Source organism: Rhinopithecus bieti, unplaced genomic scaffold (genome assembly GCF_001698545.2).
Source record: "Rhinopithecus bieti isolate Rb0 unplaced genomic scaffold, ASM169854v2 scaffold_39870, whole genome shotgun sequence".
NCBI classification, from domain to species: domain Eukaryota; kingdom Metazoa; phylum Chordata; class Mammalia; order Primates; family Cercopithecidae; genus Rhinopithecus; species Rhinopithecus bieti.
The window spans coordinates 577,627-601,394 of record NW_016817144.1 but is presented as its reverse complement, the minus strand read 5'-3'; the positions used below and the strand labels follow the sequence as shown (position 1 = coordinate 601,394).

The 23,768-nt window shown below is 43.9% G+C and overlaps 1 protein-coding gene across 3 annotated transcripts in view; it reads left to right on the top strand.

The window, feature by feature from the left end:
* Positions 1-23,768, top strand: part of PITPNC1 (phosphatidylinositol transfer protein cytoplasmic 1) — a 346,211-nt gene that overhangs the window by 131,803 nt on the left and 190,640 nt on the right. Inside the window, exon 1 of one of the 3 annotated variants that reach the window (XM_017855835.1) lies at positions 1,764-1,885. The exons of the other annotated variants lie outside the window; for them this stretch is intronic. The gene's annotated coding sequence lies outside the window, so the exon portion shown is untranslated. Of the gene's footprint in view, positions 1-1,763; positions 1,886-23,768 lie in introns of those variants that run through there. 3 annotated transcript variants of the gene reach the window in all.

Genomic DNA, 23,768 nt, shown 5'->3' with positions numbered 1-23,768 from the left:
TTTATTTATTTAGTTATTTATTTTAGAGACGGAGTCTCGTTCTGTCACCCAGGCTGGAGTGCAGTGGCTTTGATCTCTGCTCACTGCAAGCTCCGCCTCCTGGGTTCAAGCCATTCTCCTGCCTCAGCCTCTCGAGTAGCTGGGGCTACAGGCGGCTGCTACCACGCCCAGCTAATTTTTGTATTTTTAGTAGAGATGGGGTTTTACCATGTTACCCAGGATGGTCTCGATCTCCTGACCTCGTGATCCACCCACCTCAGCCTCCCAAAGTCCTGGGATTACAGGCGTGAGACACCGCACCCGGCTATTTTTAATTTTTTTATATTTCACTTTTCCTTTAACTTCTGCTGTTTGGTATATGTACTACATCTTCTCTAGTGATTTGAAACATTCACATATTGTTCATTATTCTTGTAGTTACTTTTAGGTATTGCAAAGCATTCTTTTGCATTTTCTGATTACTAAGGTCAAGCTAATCTGTATTTGGGGCAATACTTTTGACTCCCTTCCCTTCCTCCTTTATGTTTATACATGCCTACTTACCTCCATCTACAATTACATGTGAATCTCAGAATGTTATTAATCCTCTTTTTTTTTTTTTTTTTGAGATGGAGTCTTACTCTGTCACCCAGGCTGGAGTGTAGTGGCACGATTTTGGCTCACTGCTACCTCTGCCTCCCAAGTTCAAGCAATTCTCCTGCCTCAGCCTCCCGAGCAGCTGGGATTACAGGTGCGCACCACCATGCCCAGCTATTTTTTTTTTGTATTTTTAGTAGAGATTGGGTTTCACCATGTTGACCAGGCTGGTCTTGAACTCCTGACCTCATGTTCCATCCGCCTGGGCCTCCCAAAGTGCTGGGATTACAGGCATGAGGAAACGCGCCCTGCCTATTAATCTTTTTTCACATGATATATTTAACATTTTTATTTTTAGTAAATATATCATATTTATAATGATTATTTAGATATAACTATTTTGCTGGTTTAATGCACAGTACTAGATCTTTTATAACTGGATTTGCCCTATGTTGAGCTATTAATTTTGATGCACTTCTTAGCCATTTAGCGTGGATCTTCAAGTTTTGTTTTGTTCTGTTTTGTTTTTGAGACGGAGTCTTGGTCTGCCGCCCAGGCTGGGGTGCAATGGCACGATCTCGGCTCACTGCAGCCTCTGCCTCCCAAGTTTAGGCAATTCTCCTGCCTCAGCCCCCCAGGTAGCTGGGACTACAGGTACGTGCCACCACGCCCAGCTAACTTTTTGTGTTTTTTTGGTAGACACAGGATTTCACCGTGTTAGCCAGGCTGGTCTTGATCTCCTGACCTTGTGATCCGCCCACCTCGGCTTCCCAAAGTGTGGGGATTACAGGTGTGAGCCACTGCGCCTGGCCCAAGTCGTTTTTGAGAACACCTGTAGCGAGTGTTTCCTAGCCTTTGCACATGTTACGCTTGCACACAAATGACAGCTTGGCCATATGTAAAATTTTGGAGTAACTCTCTTTTCCCTCACAATTCTTTTGATGGTGTTTCTTCATATTTTGGGGAGCAAACCTGGCCTTCTCCTCTTTACCTGGATTGCACTGGAGCCTGCTATCAAGCCTTGTTAGACGTGCCCTTTGTCCAGTTGTTGACCCTCCATTGTCACGTCACCCTTTCCTGCCCTCCTGGGCACTGGGCAAGCCTTAGTCCCACTCAGTCCCTTTCCCTTTTTTCTCCCTCCTCCCTCAAATCATCATGCTTGGAGTGGCGAGATATCACCTAGGGCTGCTGAAAAGTCACTATGGGCAGGCATATAAATCATATTTGTAACTGGCTTTTACCTACTGAAAAAATTTCAATATATTTTAATGTGAAGAGAAACTGCTGAAGAAAAGGAAATGAAGAAAAGGTGAAGTAAGATTTTACACATATTTTGAAATTAGATGATACTAATGTTCCTGGATATACAATCTCTCTGTAGATTTAAGATACTGTTTTTAGTTTACTTTAGTTTTCTTTGTTTTCAAATCACTGCCCTAATCATGAAGTTCAGTCTTTGGAAGAAGGAATGGCCCTGATGGGGTGGGGAAAGCAGTAGTTTTTTCAGGTGTAATTGACTTTTAATTGACAAAAATTTACAAATTTATATTACACAAGCTGAAAGTAATTTTTTTCCTATTTAAATAATGTATTTGCTATCTGCATGATCATGTAAATTCAGGACAGGATTTGCCTATTTTTATTTTATTATAATAAAACCTCAATTAAAACATCTTTTGAATACTTACTATATGCAATGTACTGTGGGTAAACAAGAAAATTTCTTAAATTCTCATTCAATAATTGGAAATCGATTAAATTACACCTATACTAGGAGAGATTTTATGCAACCATTGATAATTTTGAAGAATATTTAAAGATATAGGAAATGCTGATAATATATTCAGTTAGAAAAGCACATTTCAAAGTAATATATTCAGTATAATTTTCATCGTATCTAAAAATAAATTCAAAACCAGAATTCAAAACTAGGAAGAATCTGTACCCAAATGTTAACATTGTTTATTTCTGGATTAGTCTTTTAAAAAAGGTTTCCTTATTCTAATTATTCTAGAATGAAAACAAATCGATGTTATAATCGGTTGATAGTGTGGTGGTGGTGGTGGTGGTGGTGGTGGTTTCTTGTAATGACATCGACCTACTCTTTAGGATTGCCAGGAATAGACACAGTCATCCCACTTCCGCGAGTCACTGTGACCTCTTGGAAAAGGTGGGATAGAAGCAGGGCCTTGACGGGACAGTAAAATATTCATAGATGAATACATAGAAAGAATGACTGAGTCACTGAGCAGAGGAGCCACGCTGAGAACGTGTGCAGAACAGAGCAGGCGTGCAGTCAGTAACCAGGGTGGATGATGCTGAGACTAGGGTGGGTATGAGTCAAGGCCGAGTCCGAGAGCTGCAAAAACTTTGGAGAGGAATTCATATGTTGCTGTGTACATTGGAGAAAATCATTAAACGTTTTAGATTTGCAGTGAGATTTAGATCTGGCTGGCTGGGCGTGGTGGCTCATGCCTGTAATCCTAGCACTTTGGGCGGTAGAGGTGGGTGGATCACTTGAGGTCAGGCGTTCAAGACCAGCCTGGTCAACATGATGAAACCCTGTCTCTACTAAAAATACAAAAATTAGCCGGGTGTGGTGGCATGCACCTGTAATCCCAGCTACTTGGGGGACTGAGGCAAGAGAATCACTTGAACTGGGAGATGGAGGTTTCAGTGAGCTGGGATTGCACCACTGCACTCCAGCCTGGGTGACAGAGTGAGACTTGGTCTCAAAAAAAAAAAAAAGAGTAGAACTGTGTTATTGAAGGCTGGGAGACCAGGGGCAGGAAAGCATTTAGGAGGTGTGCTCCTGGTTTCTTCTTTCTCTGACTCGTCCTTCTCAGTGACCTTCCTGGGTTTTTCTTCCTTCCCCTACCCCTTCATTGTTGGTACTCCTGGGTACTGCTGAGAGCCCATCACTCCGTGGCTTCACTGACCATCCGAATGCTGTGGTCTTCCAACCCTGAGCTGCAACCTGCGTCTCTTTCCTGGGCTCCAAACCAGGATAGGTTTAAACATATCCAGGCCACCTAGTTGTCCCCGGAATCCTCAACCTCATAGGAAGTTATTTTTTCCAAAGTCTGCTCCTCTTCCTTCTACATCTAATTCCCAAGCATAATCTCTGTTCTCCCATCCTACCAGTTATGCAGCCAGAAAATGGAATGTCCTCATGAAATTTGTAAAGCTGTTACCAGAAAGGGGCCCTGATCCAGACCCCAAGAGAGGTTTCTTGGACCTCAGCCAAGAAAGAATTCAGGGCGAGTCCACAAAGTGAAAGCAAGTTTATTAAGAAAGCAGAGAATAGGCCGGGCGCGCGGTGGCTCAAGCCTGTAATCCCAGCACTTTGGGAGCCGAGAGCGGGCGGATCCACGAAGTCAGGAACGAGACCGGGGTCCCTGGGGGGGGCGGTCTTAACCACGGTGAAACCCCGTCACATCTACTAAATATATATAATACAACAAAACTAAGCGGCGAGGTGGCGGGCGCCTGTAGTCCCAGCTTACTCGGAGGCTGAGGCCAGGAGAATGGCTGAACCCGGGAGGCGGAAGCTTGCAGTGAGCTGAGATCGGCCACTGCACTCCAGGCCCTGGGCGACAGAGCGAAGAACTCCGTCCAAAAAAAAAAAAAAAAACATAGAAAAATAAGATCTAGAGGAAATATAGAGAATAAAAGAATGGCTACTCCGTAGACAGAGCAGCCTGGAAGGCTACTGGTTGCCCAGTTTTACGGTTATTTCTTAATGATGTGCTAAACAAGGGGTGGATTATTCATGCCTACTCTTTTAGACCATATAGGGTAACTTCCTGGTGTTGCCATGGCATTTGTAAACTGTCATGGCTCTGGTGGGAGTGTAGCAGCGAGGACGACCAGAGGTCACTCCTGTTGCCATCTTGGTTTTGGTGGGTTTTGTCTGGGTTCTTTACTGCAAACCTGTTTTTTTATGACGTGTATCTCGCGCCGACCTCCTGTCTCATCCTGTGACTTAGAATGCCTTAACTGTCTGGGAATGCAGCACAGTAGGTCTCAGCCTCATTTTACCCAGCCCCTATTCAAGATGGAGTTACTCTAGTTCAAACGCCTCTGAGGTACCTTGAAGAGGCAAATTCATAGAGCCAGAAGGTAGAATGGTGGTTGCCAGGGGCTGGAGGGGAGGGAAATGGGAAGCTGTTGTTTAAAGAGTGTAGAGTTTCAGTTTGTGGTAATGGAACTAGAACGTTGTGAAGTAGTGATGGCTGCACAACATTGTGGTTATACTTAATGCACCGAATGGAATACTTAAAAATGGTTAAAATGGTAAATTTCATGTTACGTATATTTTACCATAATTTAAAAATAAAAATAGGCCGGGCACGGTGGCTCACGCCTATAATCCCAGCACTTTAGGAGACTGAGGTGGGTAGATCACATGAGGTCAGGAGTTCGAGACCAGCCTGACCAACATGGTGAAACCCCGTCTCTACTAAAAATACAAAAACTAGCCGGGTGTGGTGGTGCACACCTGTAGTCCCAGCTACTCGGGAGGCCGAGGCAGGAGAATCGCTTGAACCCAGGAGACGGAGGTTTCAGTGAGCCGAGATCACGCCACTGCACTCCAGCCTGGGAGACAGAGTGAGGATGGGACCCGGGAGTCTTTATCCACAAGGGCGGCAGCACAGGTTGCTAACTGCACAAGGGTGCCCTCTTGAGTAGTGCAGGGCTTGAGGTATTAGAGAGGCTTTAGTAAAATAAAATAAAATAAAATAATAAAATAAAATAAAATAAATATGCTGGTGTGGTAGTTCACGCCTGTAATCCCAGCACTTTGGGAGGCTGAGGCGGGCAGATCACGAGGTCAGGAGTTCAAGACCAGCCTGGACAATATGGTGAAACCCCGTGTCTACTAAAAATAAAATAAAATAAATAGCTGGGCGTGGTGGTGTGTGCCACCACGGGGTGTGTGCCACCATGGGATGTGTGCCAGCTCGGGAGGCTGAGGCAGAAGAATCGCTTGAACCCAGGAGGTGGAGGTTGCAGTGAGCCAAAATTGTGCCACTGCACTCCAACTTGGGCAACAGAGCAAGGCTCCATCTCTAAATAAAATTAAATTAAAAATAAATAAATAAATAAAACCTGTTCAACTGGGTTTGACTCAGTTTTTCCTCAGACTTATTTGACTGTGGTTCCCTCTGATCGAAAGAAAAAAATGCTTTAAAGTATAACGTGTATCACATCCTTTCTGTGTTAGAAAAACACACTTTGGGGAACATTCCCACATACTTAGGGGTGGGGAGGAAGAATCAACTTCCTGAATGTATTAACTCAGAGAAATATTATTAGAAATGGTGACTGAGTTTTTATTTGGGGGAATTTTGGGTCAATTCGTCTTCTCTGAGCAAGCCTAATGACGTCATTTCTATGAATGTATTTGGAGCTCTGAAACACTTGAGCCTGAAAAGAAACGTCTAGAACACAGCCCGCTCAAATTGGAGACCAATTGACTTCAATGAGTCTTAAGTACACAATCTGCTGCCTTTATGCAGAGGTTTGGAAATTATTTTGGAAAGATAGGCGGTTCCTCCTATTGGGAGGCTTCCAGTCAGTATCTCAGATCTCTAAGTGCTGAAACACTTGAAGCTGAGCACAGGGAATTGGGTGAGTAAAGGGAAAGTGAAATAGACAGCCTTGGACAACACATTTGTCCTGCCTTCCTCTGCCCCAGGTCCTAGACTAATCTGGGTCTAAGGCAGGAGGTGCTTAAGAGACGCAGCCCACACAGTGGCTTCAATGGTTTTCACCCTGTCTGTGGATCTGAGAATCAGAGCCCCCTTGGGCTTCTTTGGCCACCGTGTGGCCCACTTTCAGGACACCCCGAACCTGCCTTGTCACTAATCCCTGCATCCAGAGTTGATGTGTGGACCCCTTTCCTTCTCTCCAAGACCCCCATTCCTAACAGCATTCCTGCCCCTCTTTAGACCCCTGGGCTGGCTTTTGTTTTGGTTGCCTTTCTGAGTTCCTTCTTCAGAAGCCTCTCTAATACCTCAAGCCCTGCACTACTCAAGAGGGCGGCCTTGTGCAGTTAGCAACCTGTCCTGCCGCCCTTGTGGGTAAAGACTTCTGGGTCCTATCCTCATTCTATCTTCCCCGCTACTCAGGGATTGAAATCCTGCCTTGAAATTTCAGCATTAGTTCCCCTTTTCCATGCCAGCTTATTATTTCTTCTGCTTAAAAAGTGCATGTTCCTTATGAAAACTTCAAACCTCGTGGAAGTAGCTTTCCCACAATTATGTCTTAGGTAATTGCCATTGACAATGGACAATATATATTTTTTAGATCTTTCTTTTTCTATTCATATGAGTACACATGTTTGCATTTTAGCAGAACTCCTGCTATGCCTACTGTTTTGCAGCTTACTTTTTTCCCCCATGTAATTATGCATCTGGGGCGTCTTTCCATCTTGGCAAGGAGAGCTCTATTTCATTATTTAATAGCTGTATTATATTTCATTATTTGGATGTACCATGATTTATCTAACGGGTCCTATTGATGGACAATTGGAGTTTTTCCAGCTTTGTTATTGCATATAATGTAGACATGAATAATCTTAAGCATATATATCTTTGCACAATTGCAAAAGGGTTTCTCTAGGATAAATTCCTAGGTAGAGTAGCTAGGTCGAATTGTGAGAACATCTTTAATTTTAATAGATGTTGCCAAATCATCTTCCTAAAGGACTTACCCATTTTGCTCTTCTACCACATTGTGGGCCCAGGTTGGTTCCCTTCACCTTGTCAATACTGGCTAGCTTGTTTTTATTCTTTTTGAGACAGAGTCTTGCTGTATCACTAAGGCTGGAGTGCAGTGGTGCCATCTCAGCTCACTGCAACCGCCGCCTCCCAGGTTCAAGTGACTTTTGTGCCTCAGCCTCATGAGTAGCTGGGATTACAGGCACTCACCACCACGCCCAGCTAATTTTTATATTTTTAGTAGGAACGGGGTTTCAGCATGTTGTCCAGGCTGGTCTCGAACTCCTGACCTCAAGTGATCCACCCACTTCAGCCTCCCAAAGTGCTGGGATTACAGGCATGAGCCATTGCACCCAGCCTGGCTAGCTTTTTAAGTTTTTAATACTCTGATAGATGGGAAATGTTTTAGTTTACATTTTAAAAATTCGTTTTGCAGGTCCTCCCAATGCAAAATTCTAGGGTGATACTGATTACTTGAGTCTGAACGTTTTCGTATGTTAATTGGCCATTTGTATTTCTTCTCTAAATTTCTGCCTAGGCTTCTGCTGATGATGCACTTGAATTTGGCATTGCTGTTCTCTGCTTGCCAGGATGGAAAATTGATTCCTTCCCTTCATACCTGCCCCTCCCTGCCCCAAGGCTAGAGAACTTTGGGGGAGAAAGACTCACGTTGACTCCCAGCTACTCCACTAGTCTGACCTTGGACAATTTACTTCACCTCTTTAGGTCCCAGTTTTCTTATATGAAAACCAGACTTGGGGGTCAGGTGCAGTGGCTCACACCTATAATCCCAGTACTTTGGGAGGCCGAAGCGGACGGATCATTTGAGGTCAGGAGTTCAAGACCAACCTGACCAGCAGGGTGAAACCCCATCTGTACTAACATACAAAAAAAATTAGCCAGGCGTGGTGATGGGCACCTGTAATCCCAGCTACTCAGGAGGCTGAGGGAGGAGAATCGCTTGAAACCTGGGAGGCGGAGGTTGCAGTGAGCCGAGATCATGCCACTGCACTCTAGCCGGGGTGGCAGAGTGAGACTCTGTCTCAAAAAAATAAAGCTGGACTTGGAAGATCAGAACTGTTAGGCTCTATTCTCTGTTCTCTGGCATCCTGAACTTGCTTTTAGAGTATTTATGTTTTTTTTATCATTTTTTGTTTATATATCGATTTCTCTTACCAGAATCTAAGCTCCTTGATCACAGGGACTATATTATCCATCCTCACATCTTTGGTGTCCAGGATATAATGGTGTTCAACAAATATTTTCCAATGTGTTTAATTTTTTTTTTTTGAGACAGAGTCTTGCTCTGTTGCCCAGGCTGGAGTGCAGTGGCATGATGTCCGCTCACTGCAAGCTCCGCCTCCTGGGTTCATGCCATTCTCCTGCCTCAGCCTCCTGAGTAGCTGGGACTACAGGCGCCCGCCACCATGCCCGGCTAATTTTTTTGTATTTTTAGTAGAGACGGGGTTTCACCACATTAGTCAGGATGGTCTCGATCTCCTGACCTCGTGATCCGCCCGCCTTGGCCTCCCAAAGTGCTGGGATTACAGGTGTGAGCCACTGCGCCCAGCCCAATGCATTTGATTTTTAAGAATTTTATTGACTTTTTTACCATAAGAAAAGCTGCGTTCTAGGTGCTATGAGAATACAAAAAGTATTTAAAATGTAGTTCATATCTTAATTGGGGAGATAAGCTCGATCACTTATTCATATATCTGGAGTTATCTAAGCTCCAGCCAGCTTGGCAGTATCTGAAAAGATAAAGTCAAGTTGTGTACCCCACACTCAAGTGGCTTCCAATCTAGTAGGGGAGACAGATATAAAATAAGCACAACATAATGGGATGCACACAATCATATAGAAATCACTTCTAATAATTATTAAAAATATATAGTAAGGCCAGGCATAGTGGCTCATGCCTATAATCCCAGCACTTAGGGAAGCTGAGGCAGGTGGATCACCTGAGGTCAGGAATTAGAGACCAGCCTGGTCAACATGGTGAAACCCCGTCTCTACTAAAAATACAAAAATTAGCTAGGCATGGTTGTGGTCTACTGTAATCCCAGCGATTCGGGAGGCTGAGGCAGGAGAATAGCTTGAACCCAGGAGGCAAAAGTGAGCTGAGATCCCGCCACTGCACTCCAGCCTGGGTGACACAGGAATACTCTTTATCTATATCTATACCTATATATATATGTGTGTGTGTGTGTGTATATATGTATATACAAATATGTATATATACATATACTCTATTTTTACTCTGTGTGTATGTATACTGTATATACTATATATACATATATATATTATATATATAGTAAAAAATAAATAGCTAAAAACAGTCATAGAAGAATTATCACAAAGCAGTTCATGACTTGGTAGTTGCCAAGTGGGAGTAAAGCTCACCTTGCACTTAATGCGTTCTAGGAGTCACTAAGGGCACAGGAAGAAGAGACTGCTGGAAGGGGGCTTTCCCGTGAAATCAGTGAGTGGTCACGTGGCGTATCAGTATGGCAAAGACCGAGAAGGCTTTCAGGAAAAACTTGTTGAATTCTATTTGACCTAATGTCACCCACATTCGTTTGACTGTGAAGCTCTTTTCCTCCCACTGCTTAGCATCCTATGGCTCTATCATTCTTTAAAATCGTTATGGGAAATGCTGGTGAAGATACCATTTGTAATTAGATAGTGGCTCTTGACCTCTTTGGAACATGGGCCTTTTGAGAAATGGATGGTCCAAGGGGATTGTGCACAATTCCTGTGCTCCTCGAAGCCTACCCAAGACCCCCCGCCTCCATGATCAGGGAAAGCAAAGAAGAGAAAAAAAAAAAAATCCCAGGTAGTGGGGGGATCTGTGTAGGTCAGATAGAAGAGGGTAGAAGATACGGAACTTGTTCACTGCCGGGCAGTTGACTGTGAGGGAGAGATTATGTGGGGAAGAGGGGACACCAACTGTGGAAGACCTTAAATACTTGGAATATTTGGTGTAGAATTCACGGGTTTTTTGTTTTTGTTTTTGTCTTGAGACGGAGTCTCGCTTTGTCTTCCAGGCTGGAGTGCAGTGGCTCAATCTCGGCTCACTGCAACCTCTACCTGCGGGGTTCAAGCAGTTCTTCCTGCCTCAACCTCCCGGGTAGCTGGGATTACTGGTGCCTACCACCCACCCAGCTAATTTTTGTATTTTTTAGTAGAGACAGGGTTTCACCATGTTGGCCAGGCTAGTCTTGAACTCCTGACCTCAGGTGATCCACCTGCTTCGGCCTCCCAAAGTGCTGTTACAGGCGTGAGCCATCGTGCCTGGCCAAATTCACAGTTGTTGATAACTGATCAATTGTGAAAGTCAAGGGAAGCCAGGTGCCGTAGCTTATGTCTGTAATCCCAGCACTTTGGGAGACTAAGGCAGGCATATCACCTGAGATCCGGAGTTTAAGACCAGCCTGGCCACATGGTAAAACCCCATCTCTACTAAAAAATACAAAAATTAGCCCGGCATGGTGGCATGTGCCTGTAGTCCCAGCTACTCTGGTGGCCGAGGCACGAGAATCACTTGAACCTGGGAGGTGGAGGTTGCGGTGAGCTGAGATTGTGCCACTGCACTCCAGCCTGTGTGAGAGGGCAAGACTCTGTCTCAATTAAAAAAGGAAAAAAAAAGTCAAGGAAGATGCCCCAGTCAAAGATGACTCTGCCAACAGACACTGGAGTCATAGTTAGGATTATTTACAGAAATAAAATCATGGAGCTAAAACTTCAACACATGAAAACCTATGATATGATCGTGTTGAAATGCACCAGGTTGCCTTTATTAACTAGTGCTTGGTCTCCCAACTGAAAATTCATTTTAAGAATTGAATTTGCCATCTAACCGGGCATCCTACCTTGAATGGTTAAAAATCAGATTTGTCTGATTTCTAATTTTAGAAGGAACCAGGCTGACCTTCATTCCGCTGTTGCTAACTGGAGCCCTGTTACCTGGGTGACTAGATTTACAATATGTCAGTATGCAAATACCATCTGCCCAAGAGGAGAAAGGGAAGAAAGGCCTTCTTCCTCTAGGGGTTGTCAGCAGTTCTGGAAACGTCTTCCTCTGGGAATGGCGAGGAAGGCGTGCCCAAGAGAAGGAGAACAGGAAAGAAGACGTGCTGATTCATTTCTAGAGCCTCTCCCTCATTCTCTTCCCACAGAGGAGTTTGTGGTCTGCCTTAATGGACAGTCCTTAATGTATATCATTAGGATATAGACAGGAACTTAGATTGTACATTTCTCCTGGTAGAGTGAGCAAAAGGAGTAGTATACATCACTTCAGTGGATCACAAAACACTTAGATTCAGGTAACTGGAATGGCTTAATGAACACTTTGAATATGCAATTCTTGCCTCCCCGAATGCCATTAGGAATCTAATTTCCAACTGGTAAGAGAGTGTGGGCTGGGCGTGGAGCCTTTATTGGACGAGCTCTGAAGAAGGGTGACAAGAAGTGGATATTTCAGCTTATTTTCCTACACTTGAGGTTGACTGGGCAAGCGGAAGGGATTTTTCTCCCACAGAATATCTATATTCAGCACTTGTCCTGAGTATTGTTTCAGGCGAGGGCTTGGAATCACATTTGGAAACATTCAAATCCAAAGGCAGGGACGTTCTGCTTTCCTTTTCATGAAATAACTGTCACATCAGCTGTCAGCTGCAGGAATCTCTCCCACCCACGCATTTTGTGAGTCCAAATTAGGTGGACTAATTAATTGTAATTTTTACTTTCAAGTCTCAAGGACTTTGATGGGCGGCTGTGCTTCCTTTCATGGTTGTGTGCAGGAATTTATGTAGGAGGAAGACCTTCTAGGAGCAGGACCGAGGATCTCAGGCTCTTGGCTTCTGATTTCGTCTCCCAGATTACTTCCCCTGTGACCTCTCCTCTTTTTGCTCTCCTTGGCTCTGCTGTCTCTCATCTCTTTGGTAAAAAAGAACTCTTCTTACCATCAACCTGAAACTGTCAGCAGCATGCAGGAGTGAGCAGTCACTTTACTTACTGTGACGTTTTCATCACCTAGCCTTTTTTATCTGCATGTCAAGCAAGTGGCCGAGGAGATTAATGCCTGAGTGCATGCTGGAGCTAGACGGGCTGGGTTCAAGTCCCAGCTCTACTACTTACTACCTGGGTGACATTGGGCAAGTGACTTAACCTCTGTGCATCAGTTTCTTCATTTGTCAAATAGGGATTAAAAACACTACCTTCCTCATTGCGTTGTTGAGGATTAAATAGTATAAATAGTTTAGAACTGTGCTGAACCTATAGAAGCCAGGGCTCTGTGTGGCAGCTTTTAAGATTACTTCTGTCATGCATCTGCAGGGGTCCTGGTGAGGTAGTGAAGTTTTGCTGTGAGCAAGTAGATTTTCAGAGCTTGCTTGCGGGCAGTGACCTCCCCATTCCTTCTTGCCATGCTAGTTTCTTTTTTGAGATGGAATCTAGCTTAGTCACCCAGGCTGGAGTGCAGTGGCCCCATTTTCACTGCAACCGCCTCCCAGGTTCAATTGATTCTCCCGCCTCAGCCTCCCAAGTAGCTGGGATTACAGGCGCCCCCCACCACACCCGGCTAGTTTTTGTATTTTTACTAGAGATGGGCTTTTCACCATGTTGGCCAGGCTGGTCTCGAACTCCTGACCTCGGGTGATCCATCTGCCTCAGCCTCCCAAAGTGCTGAGATGACAGGCATGAGCCACCACGCCCAGCCATGCTAGTTTCTATTCATGCACAGATCAAGCCTAATTTTCCATGTGGCACACCCCCCTAACAACAGTACCCCATGCTGCTCTGTTCCTAACCCCTTGCACCCTTTCCATCAATGCTGTGTAATTAGCACATTTGGACATGAGGTCTTAGCTTCTCACGCTAGTTGTATGTCATGCGAAGCTCAGCTCTTTGTTGTCCTCAAAGAATAATGACAAGATGCCACATGGCTGGAGAGCCGCCTGTGATCGTTGTTCAATGGATGATGTGCCCAAGTGCATAAAACAGTGACTTGGACAACCACACCTGTCCTTTAGCTTACTCTTGAAGTCACTTATTTGGCTCTCTTATTGCTGTACATAACTTAAAACTATCAAAAGAAAGTATGAGATGCTGCAGCTGCTATGGAGGAAAGTCTGACAATTCCTCAAAAGGTTAAACATGTTGTTACCATTGGACCCAGTAATTCCACATCCAAGACAAATGAAAACATACGTCCTCAAAAGACTCACACACAGATGCTCATAACAGCATTATGTATAATAGCCACAAGGTGGAAACCACCCAAATTTCCATCAACTGATGAATGGATAAACAAAATGTGGTATATCCATAAAATGGAATATTGTTTAGTAATGAAAAGGAAGTACTGATTCATGCTAAACATGAGTGAATCTTAAAAACATGTTAAATGAAAGGAGTCAGTGACAAAAGGCTATGTATTTTATGATTCCATTGATATGAATGTTCAGAATGGCCTCATCCATAGAAACAGAAGGGAACTTAGTGGTTGCTGGGGCTGGGAGGAGAACAGAACGGGGGATGACTGTTCGCGGATATGGAGTTTCTTTTGGAGATGATGAAAATGTGGAATTGGATAGCGGCGATGATTTCACAACCTTGTGAATATACTAAAAGCCACCGAATTGCGTATATTTTTTTAAAAGTATGGGAAACACCTATATGTTCAACTATAGAGCTTAAAGTCATCTTTAAGATTACTTTTCAACAGTAGCTGTCACCTAAAATAGAATAAAAGTGACTTGATCTGCAAGCAAAACATGAAAATGCAAATGATCAAGAATGGCTTTTCACCCCAAATTGTTGGATATAAATGATGTACATGCAATTTGTAAGTAAGCTCTGTGGGACTCGGTTGCCTTCTATGTTGCGATTCTGTAATTTACTACATTCCTGGACAGGCCATCAAAATAATACTGAAAGCAGCTTCTATAACAAAAATAGAAGTGCTTTTTCAGGTCATGCCTACCACCACTCCTGGGTTCCCTAAGGTAATAATTCATAGCTACCTCTTTGTGGTGCCCTTACAAAGAGTGATTTAACTGTTTGTAAAGGTGTTTGGACCTTTTTGACATTAAAGAGACTTACTGAATTAAACTTATCTTATGTTTGCAACCAAAATATTTCAAGGGGATGCCTTCTAGCCCCCTAAAAATTAACCATCTTAGCTTATCAGTGTTTAATCGGGACCCTACTGATTGACTCTTCTGGTTTAATTAAATAATGGGGTTGAAATCCCTACCCGGGCTGTCTCAGTACTTATTTGGAAGAAGGATGTGAAATACCCAAGCACCACCTAAAATGGACTTTGCAAGAATAAGTGGTCCAAGAGAGAACCTTGAGTTGACTTTAAAACATCCTGTAATCATGTCACACCTGTTAGGATGGCTGTTATCAAAAAAAAAAAAAAAAAAAAGGAAAATGATGGGCTAGCCATGGTGGCTCATACCTGTAATCTCAATACTTTGGGAGGCGAGGCAGGAGGATCAGTTGAGACTAGCCTGGGCAACAGAGCAAGACCCATCTCTACAATTTTTTAAATTAGCCAGGCATAGTGCTGTGTGCCTGTAGTCCCGGCTATTCCAGATGCGGAAGTGGGAGGATCGCTTGAGCCCAGAAGTTTGAGGCTGCAGTGAGCTATTTCACACCACTGCACTGTAGTCTGGGTGACAGAGCAAGACCCTTTCCCTAAAAGTATTTTTAAATTTAAAACAAGTGTTGGTGGAGATGTGGAGAAATCAGAACCCTCCTGCATTACTGGTAGGGATGTAAAACTGTGGAAAACAGTTTGGTGGTTACTCAAAAAGTTCAACATAGAATTACCAAATGACTGAGCAATTCCACTTCTAGGTCTGTACTCAAAATAATGAAAAGCAGAGACTCAGATACTTGTATACTGATGTTCACAGCAGCATTCTTTTTTTTTGTTGTTGAGATGATGTCTTGCTCTGTCCCCCAGGCTGGAGTGCACCGGCACGATTTCGGCTCACTGCAACTTCCGCCTCCTGGGTTCAAGCAATTCTCCTCTTTCAGCCTCCCAAGTAGCTGGGACTACAGGCGTGTGCTACCACACCTGGCTAATTTTTGTATTTTTTGTAGAGACAGGGTTTCACCATGTTGGTCAGGCTGTTCTTGAACTCCTGACCTCAAGTAATCCTCTTGCCTTGGCCTCCCAAAGTGCTGGGATTAGAGGTGTGAGCCACTGGGGTGCCCAGCCAGAAGATAGAGTTTTTTAAATGTAGCAATTCCTGGAACTGTATCACACTTACTGTTTTCCCTGTCTTCACTGACTACCTCAGGAGAGCAGGAGTTGACACCCATTTGCTTTCCTCAATCTGTTATCTGCTTCTTTTTACCAAGGAAGAAACACTCTTAGGCCAACTATGGCCTCCCTGCCACCAGCCACACACCCTCTCTGGCTACAAATGCCATCCATGCCTGTGGAACCTAGGGCTTCTAAGTGGGGTGAGCAAAGATGCTGGAACTTTCCAAGTCTCGATCCACATATATAATTTGGTTATAACTGTCTCCCAGTCTTGCTAGGTAGTTACCAGAACCCCAAAACCACTTGCCAAGCCAGCTAGCATTTAAGTAAGCAGAAGAGTCCGGTGACCCTCAGATATCACTGAGATCTTGTTTGTCTAGGTATGAAGTGCCTTGAATAACTCTTTCAAAACGTTAAGAACTCCCGTTGTTCAATTGTACCTGAAGCAGCAAGTGGTTCTCTTTGCATTTCCTTCACCCTCTGTTCTCAGAAGGTCTCAAAGACGCTGAAACTAATTGCTGTCATTCCTGAAAGATTTCTGCTTTTAAGTGGTACTGCGGCTTCCCTTGATGCTACCAGCCATTTTCATTAAGGATTTCATAAAGGGTTGACTGACAGGTGCATTAGGCTTCACAAACAACGGTTGTTTTCATTCTGGAAAGGCCTTGCTACCTTGGTAGTGGATAGACCTTTCTGCCGGGAAGACCTCTGTTTATGGGGCTAAGGTTACAGAGATGACAAAGGGGTCACAAGCGGATGGCGCAGGATATGTTTCCTGGGAAAGTTCTATCTTGATTTTCCCCCTTTTTGGTCTTGTGATCGACTGTGGGTTTATGTTCTGTAGTAAACACAAGAGCCTTGATTGCTCACTAAAGGTCAGACTTGTCAGCAAACCTCTCCATTAACTTGAGTTGCGATCGGTTTCACATTTCCTGGCAAACTGTTAGAGAGCTCTGATGAATGCATCAGTTTCCTTCAGTCTTCTGTCTTCAAGGCAGAAACGCTCAACAAATCCCCCCTCTTCGCCAGACACCAAGCGTATCTTGTTTGCAGCTCTGCATCCAGCATCTGCAGGGCTTGGCATACACGTGAAATGCATGTTGAATGATGAACCGGAGTGCACAGGACCCTTAAGAACTGATAGCATCTCCACAGCCAACGTGTGAAGAAATCCCATGTTTGCTTCTAGAACCAACTGCCCTTGTGGTTTTGAGTTAAGTTCTGGCAGTTCCTGCCTTTGGTCTCTTAATCGTTCTTCATGGGCTCCCACTAATGGCTAATTTGCTCAGCTTGTCATTTATAAATACAGGGACATGACACCCACTGCCTTAGCTAGTGCTTATCAAGTAGCTTATAAGTGATGCATGTTACCATCTTGGCTTTTCAATGTATGAGTCGAGTGAATTCTCGGGGCTCAAACATCACCCCTAAAAGCGAGTCAGTGTTGGAAGAAGCAGCAAAATATACATGCACTCTTACTTGCATAGACTATGAAGACTATTGTTACTCTCCTGTACTCGGTCAAGTAGATTATTCTCCTCCATGGTCGAGTGCCCTTGAGACGATTTGCACAGTCTTACAGCAACCGCAGGGATAGAGGTTGTGCTGGCACCAGCACGAAGCATAGCCTGAGCCCTTCCCTTGGAGTTCAGTTGCTCTATTTCTATTCAGTTCAGTCCAGAACTTAGGACGCGTTAAGCATCAGCGTCCAATACAGTTTATATTAGTTTGTCACAAAAGGGGGATTTTTTTGAATTAAGTGTTGATAACCCAGCTTCTTCTTAAATCTTTTTATCAGCTTTTCATTCCCATACCCTGGCATAATGACACAGGTATTACGTCAACAAGACACCTCCGAGGGCTGCTTATAAAAACTCAAGAGAGAGGAGAAATATGTGATGATGCACTGATATCCTGAAATATGAGCTGCAGCTTTGTGTTTTCTTTGTGGGATCGGATATTGGTTTTCATGGTTTATTGACCTGCCTGAGAGACATCTGACAAAACACCCAAAAACTTTACACCTTTTTTTTTTTTTTTTTCCTTTTTTAACCTTCCTGTCTACATGGAGAAATCTACACATTGAATCACAGGGCCTGGAAGACTGAGGGCTTAGCCAGTCATGTTCTCAGCTTAGGCAGAACCCAAATCAGATCCAGCTGTTGGAGGTAAAAATACACGCTGCTTTCCCAAAGGAAAAAGGAATTGGAATTGGTCTCGCGGTAGAGTTACTCTCGGACAGAACTTTGGGATAAGGAGCAATTGGAGAGGGTAGATGGTGAATGTGATGTTCATGTGACATTCATGTTCATTGAGGAATGTGTTCTCATTGAGACCGGATCAGAACGCATTTGGGTTCAGTTAATTACTCTTTCCTTTCTGCCGGGTCTTTGTCTGCAACATGGCCCACATAGTCAGTACCTTGTTCCGTGGGAGCATCACCGACGGGAATCCTCCACAATGGTAGTATATTAAAGACCTCTCGGGCTGGGTGTGGTGATTCATGCCTGTAATCCCAGCACTTTGGGAGGCTGAGGCAGGTGCATCACTGAGGTCAGGAGTTCAAGACCAGCCGGACCAACATGGTGAAACCCTGTCTCCACTAAAAATACAAAAATTAGCCGGGCATGGTGGCACATGCTTGTAATCCCAGCTACTCAGGAGGCTGAGGCAGGGGAATTGCTTGAACCCAGGAGGTGGAGATTGCAGTGAGCCGAGATTGCACCACTGCATTCCAGCCTGGGCGACAGAGTGAAACTCCGTTCCCCACCACCAAAAAAACAAAGACATCTAGGCTCAGGGCACAGCAAGCAAAGAACTCCCCTGGCATGGCAGGAATCAGGGAATCTCAGGGAACACTGTTTCTCCGAGGAGTCTTTTTATATTTCTCCTAGTCTTCTAGGCTCAATACCTTTCGTGAAGCTTCTAAACCAAAGGTTCATCAAATAGAAATAATTTTAAAAATTATTTCATAATAAACTTTAATATTTTTTTCATAATCATAAAGTAATTGTTAGATGGTTACCTTGAGGCATGAGCCATACTCACTGAAAAATGACAAATTCTGAGCCTTTTTCATTGTGATCAAATATACATATCATAAAATTTACTATTTTAATCTTTTTTTTTTTTTAAATGGGGTCTCACTTTGTTGCCCAGGCTGGAGCACAGTGGCATGATCATAGCTCACTGCATTGCAACCTGGAACTCAAGCTATCCTCCCACCTCAGCCTCCCAAAGCACTGGGATTACAGGCATAGACTACCATGTCTGGCCCACTGTAACCAATTTTAAGTGTATATTTCAGTGACATTCAGTACATTCACATTGTTGCAAAACCGTCATCACCATCTACCTCCAGAAGCTTTTTTTTTAATCATCCTAAACTGAAATGCTGTGCCCTAAACATTCCATTACCCACTCTTTCCAGCCCCTGGCAGCTACCATTCCACTTTATGTCTCTTCGAACTTGACAGTTCTAGCTGCCTCATCTAAGTGGAAATTCTCAAGTTTTTTATAATACTTATGGGAAGTAGTCAATCTGACTGCCGTCTAATGAAATTTTTACAGAAGGAAAAGATAGTTTTGAGCAGATGGTCAAGTTTCCTTTGGTTTTGGCATTGTACAAGTATATGGCAGTTGCTTCATTCTCTTATACTTTCTGGAACCCGCAGCATAACAGGGATATGAATGAAGCAGATCTGCAAGTCACAGTCAGACATGTGGCCAAGTAGAAGGGAGCAGTGACGAGGGCAGTTGGTGTACAGTTTTATTATACCATTTAGGAAGCATTTTAATTTTTAAGTTTTTTTTTTCTCACTTGATTCTCACCATGTCTTGTGAGGTATTCTATTAGTTTCGTTTTAATGATAATAAACTGTGGCTCAGATAAGTAAGTCGTCTAAGGTTACAAAGCTAGTCAAAGGTAGAATCAGGACGCTGGCTTCACGTTTTCATTTTTAAAACCCCATTGCTTTCCATCACAGCCCACTGTGAACAATTATCACCTCTCTGGAGGCCCAGGTAATAGCCAGTCCTCAGGAAGGGAGGGCCTCTCCAAATGCAACCCTAATTACTAGTGCTCCACCTCACCAGCTTGGAAATACATGGAAACGCTCTCTTTTTTTATTTTATTTTTTTATTGAGACGGAGTCTCACTTTGTCACTAGGCTGGAGCACAATGGCGCGATCTCTGCTCACTGCAACCTCCGCCTCCTGGGTTCAAGCGATTCTCCTGCCTCAGCCTCCCGAGTAGCTGGGACTACAGGCACGCGCCACCACACCCAGCTAATTTTGTATTTTTAGTAGAGATGGGGATTCACCATGTTGGCCAGGATGGTCTCAATCTCTTGACCTCATGATCCGCCCCCCTCAGCCTCCCAAAGTGCTGGGATTACAGGTGTGAGCCACCACGGCCGGCCACATGGAAACTCTTGACCTCCCTCCGAGGTCTGACCAGCCAGCCTCCAGAGTCTTGGTGAAGCCTTGGTGGGGCATCATTGCTCCACTCTGAATGCAAGTTGGTCTAGATTAGGGTCTAGCCTGGCATTTCCTTTAGGAAAATGTGAGCCACAAATGAAAAGCATACATGTAATTTTAAATTTTCTTTTTTTTTGAACAGAGTCTCACTTTGTCACGCAGGCTGGAGTGAAGTGGCACAATGTCAGCTCACTGTGAACTCTGCCTCCCGGGTTAAAGCAATTCTCCTGCCTCAGCCTCCCATGTAGCTGGGATTACAGGCACCCACCACCACATCTGGCTAACTTTTGTGTTTTTAGTAGAGATGAGGGTTTCACCATCTTAGTCAGGCTGGTCTTGAACCCCTAACCTCATGATCCACCTGCCTCAGCCTCCCAAAGTGCTGGGATTATAGGTGTGAGCCACTGCGCCCGGCCTAAATTTTCTAATAGCCACCTTTTAAAAAGTATGTAGAAAGAAACACATAGGCTGGCTCACAGTAGCTCACACCTATAATGCCAAAATTTGGTGAGGCTGTGGTGGGAGGATGGCTTGAGGCTAGGAATTTGAGGCCAGCCTGAGCAACATGCAAGATACCATCTCTACAGAAAAAATACAAAACTTAGCTGGACGTGGTGGTGCTTGCCTCTAGTCCCAGTGGACTCAAAAGGCTGAGGTGGAAGGATTGCTTGAGAACTGGGGGTCAAGGCTGCAATGAGCTACGGTCATACCACTGCACTCCAGCCTGGATGACAGAGCGAGACCCTGTCTCTAAAAAAATAAAAAAGAAAGAAAAGGAAAAAAAAAGCAAGTGAAGTTAATTTTGAATATATATATTAGTTAACCCAGTATATAAAAAATATTTCAATCAACATAAAATTATTAATGAACTATTTTGCTTTTTTTTTTTGTAGTAAGTCTTCCAAATCTAGTGTGCATTTTAAACTTAAACAGCACTCCCAAGACAGATGCTAAATTTTCATTGGCAGTACTTGATCTTTATTTAGAATTCATAAAATTCCCAGTTGAAAGAGTAGATTCACATACCCAAAGTGTTTCAAACATATATGAAGGTTTTCTAATAACGGAATCAAGCACCAGTCTTAAATCCAAATTAATTAAAATGAAAGAAAATTTAAAATTTGGTCCCTCTATTCCATGGGCCACGCTTCGAAGGCTCAGTAGCCACACATAGCAAATAGCTTTGGTCCTGGGCAGAGCAGATCTAGATGAACTGCTGAGGGTGGCCCAGACTGGACCCAGCCATGGAATAGAACAAGGGTCTGCAAACTTTTTTCTGTAAAGGGCCAGAGAATAAATATTTTCAGTCTTGGGGATTACACAGTATCTCAAAGTATTCAACTCTGCCATTGTAAGTGAAAGCAGCCATAGAATGAATGAGCATTGCTGTGTTCCAATAAAACTTTATTTACAAAGCAGGCACCAGCCTGCATGCTTTGCCAACCATTAGACTAGAACATTTGTCCTAGGGCCTTAGCTGTGCTGTGGGATTACCAGAAAAACAGACAGCTCTCACCTCTAGCTTTCTGAGACGAGGTTGTCAAAATCTGGACTCACTGGATCTCCTTTCCTGTGTGTAATTAGAATTTTGACACCACTTGGTGTGAAGCAATGATGGGCCGGAGTCCTGCGTAGTTTATCCTTCAGGTACTCTCTGCAGTGGACAGTTTGTGCGTCCTGAAGCAATTGCTTCCCTGTGCTTTAAGGTCCATGTATTGACAGCGGAGAAAGCTGGAAGAAAGGCTTCAACAAAAGCATTAATGGTGATGTGAAGAATGCAGGAAACTCCCAAGAAAGCCAAATGATATCACTCTCTGCTTTTCCATCTATCCACATAGCCAGGGTGAGGCAGGAATCACACACATTTCACAGCTGGGTAAATTTCACATTAAATCAGAGGGACAGGTGTTTCTCTGTGCTTGTTAGGTGATGTGGCATCTGCTCATTTTGATGGTAAAGGCCAAAGTAAATAATAAATTCTGTTTCCTGACCTGGGGCCTTGAGGTCCCCAGGCAGGGAGTAACACCACCCAGTTTGGGAATCTACATTGCAAAGCCATGGTTCCCGCTGTTCACCTTTGATGTTCGGAAATGGTATTGGGACTAATGGAGGGAAAGAAAGAGGACAGGAAGGGAGGGCATAGAGATGGGTTGGCAGGAAGATGGCACCCACTTGGTGCTTTAGGGTAGGGGGTTATGGGAGGCTGGTTTTGCAGAAACTCTAAGACACGGCAGCTGGGGAAGGGCGAAGTGAAAATCAGTCATGACTTAGAGCTCTGCTGACCCTAAAACTTTGGATCCAGTATTTCTTCAGGCATGGCTGATATTGAAGGTATTGTTAGCACTCATTTGATAATCCCTTACTGTACTCAGAAGTTTTGGCTTGGGGTTGCCTTTTTTAAAAATCAAGGTTCAAGATTAAATGACTTGGCTGGGTGCGGTGGCTTATGCCCGTAATCCCAGCACTTTGGGAGGCTGAGGCAGGAGGATCACCTGAGGTCAGGAGTTCAAGATCAGCCTGGCCAACCTGGTGAAACCCGATTTCTACTAAAAAAAAAACAATAATAATACAAAAATTAGCCAGGCATGGTGGCGTGTGCCTGTAATCCCAGCTACTTGGGAGGCTGAGGCAGGAGAATTGCTTGAACCTGGGAGGCAGAGGTTGCAGTGAGCCAGGATTGCGCCACTGCACTCCACCTGGGTGACTCTGTCTCAAATAAATAAATAAATAAATAAATAAATAAATAAATAAATAAATAAAATATATGTATAAGAGTTTGCAAAAGTTCAAACTAATGAAACTGCTGGGCTTCTTCAGCACATTATGCAACTCTGCCTTGCCTCAAATTTTGCAGCTCTATCAAGAATACAGTGCAGTGTGTGGGGAAAGATCTGGATCCCATGATGTTTTTGACTATGGAGGTAATTATTTGGAGTCGCTGTTGTGACGATAACTCACAGAGGTTCAGTCTGCAGCATGGAACTGTCTCTAGTAATGATTGCCTGTAATGATGATTATCCAAACTCTGGCATTATAACAATAGATTTTACAAAGTTAGAGCATAATTGCTCCCCCATTCCTTACATGTGCACATACTCAACAACTCTGATCTTTCAATGAGATTTTTGTTACTCATCTTCTGCAACAGCAAAGGTCAGATGCAGTAGCTTTCTGCCACTTCCCTCTCCACTTTTTAAATTATAATGAGGCCTAGATTTTGAAAGCATTTAACTTGGTAAAGAAATAAGGGCTGAAGTTGTGTGGACTAGAATGAGTTCAGGCCTCTGGGAGGACAGAATCCCATTTCTGACATCTAGAAACTCCATAACATGGAGAGTCTTCAGCCTCTCTGTAACTCACCTTCCTCATCTGTCAATACCCACTTGGCCAAATCATTGAGAGATTAGAAATGAATATAGGCGGCCGTGCACGGTGGCTCATGCCTGTAATCCCAGCACTTTGGGAGGCCGAGGCGGGTGGATTACGAAGTCAGGAGTTCGAGACCAGCCTGGCCGACATGGTGAAACCCCATCTGTACTAAAAATACAAAAATTAGCTGGGTATGGTGGTGGATACCTGTAACCTCAGCTATTTGAGGTGACTGAGCAGAGAATTGCTTGAACCCAGGAAGTGGAGGTTGCAGTGAGCTGAGATCTCGCCACTGCACTCCAGCCTGGGAGACAGAGCAAGACTCCATCTCAAAAAAA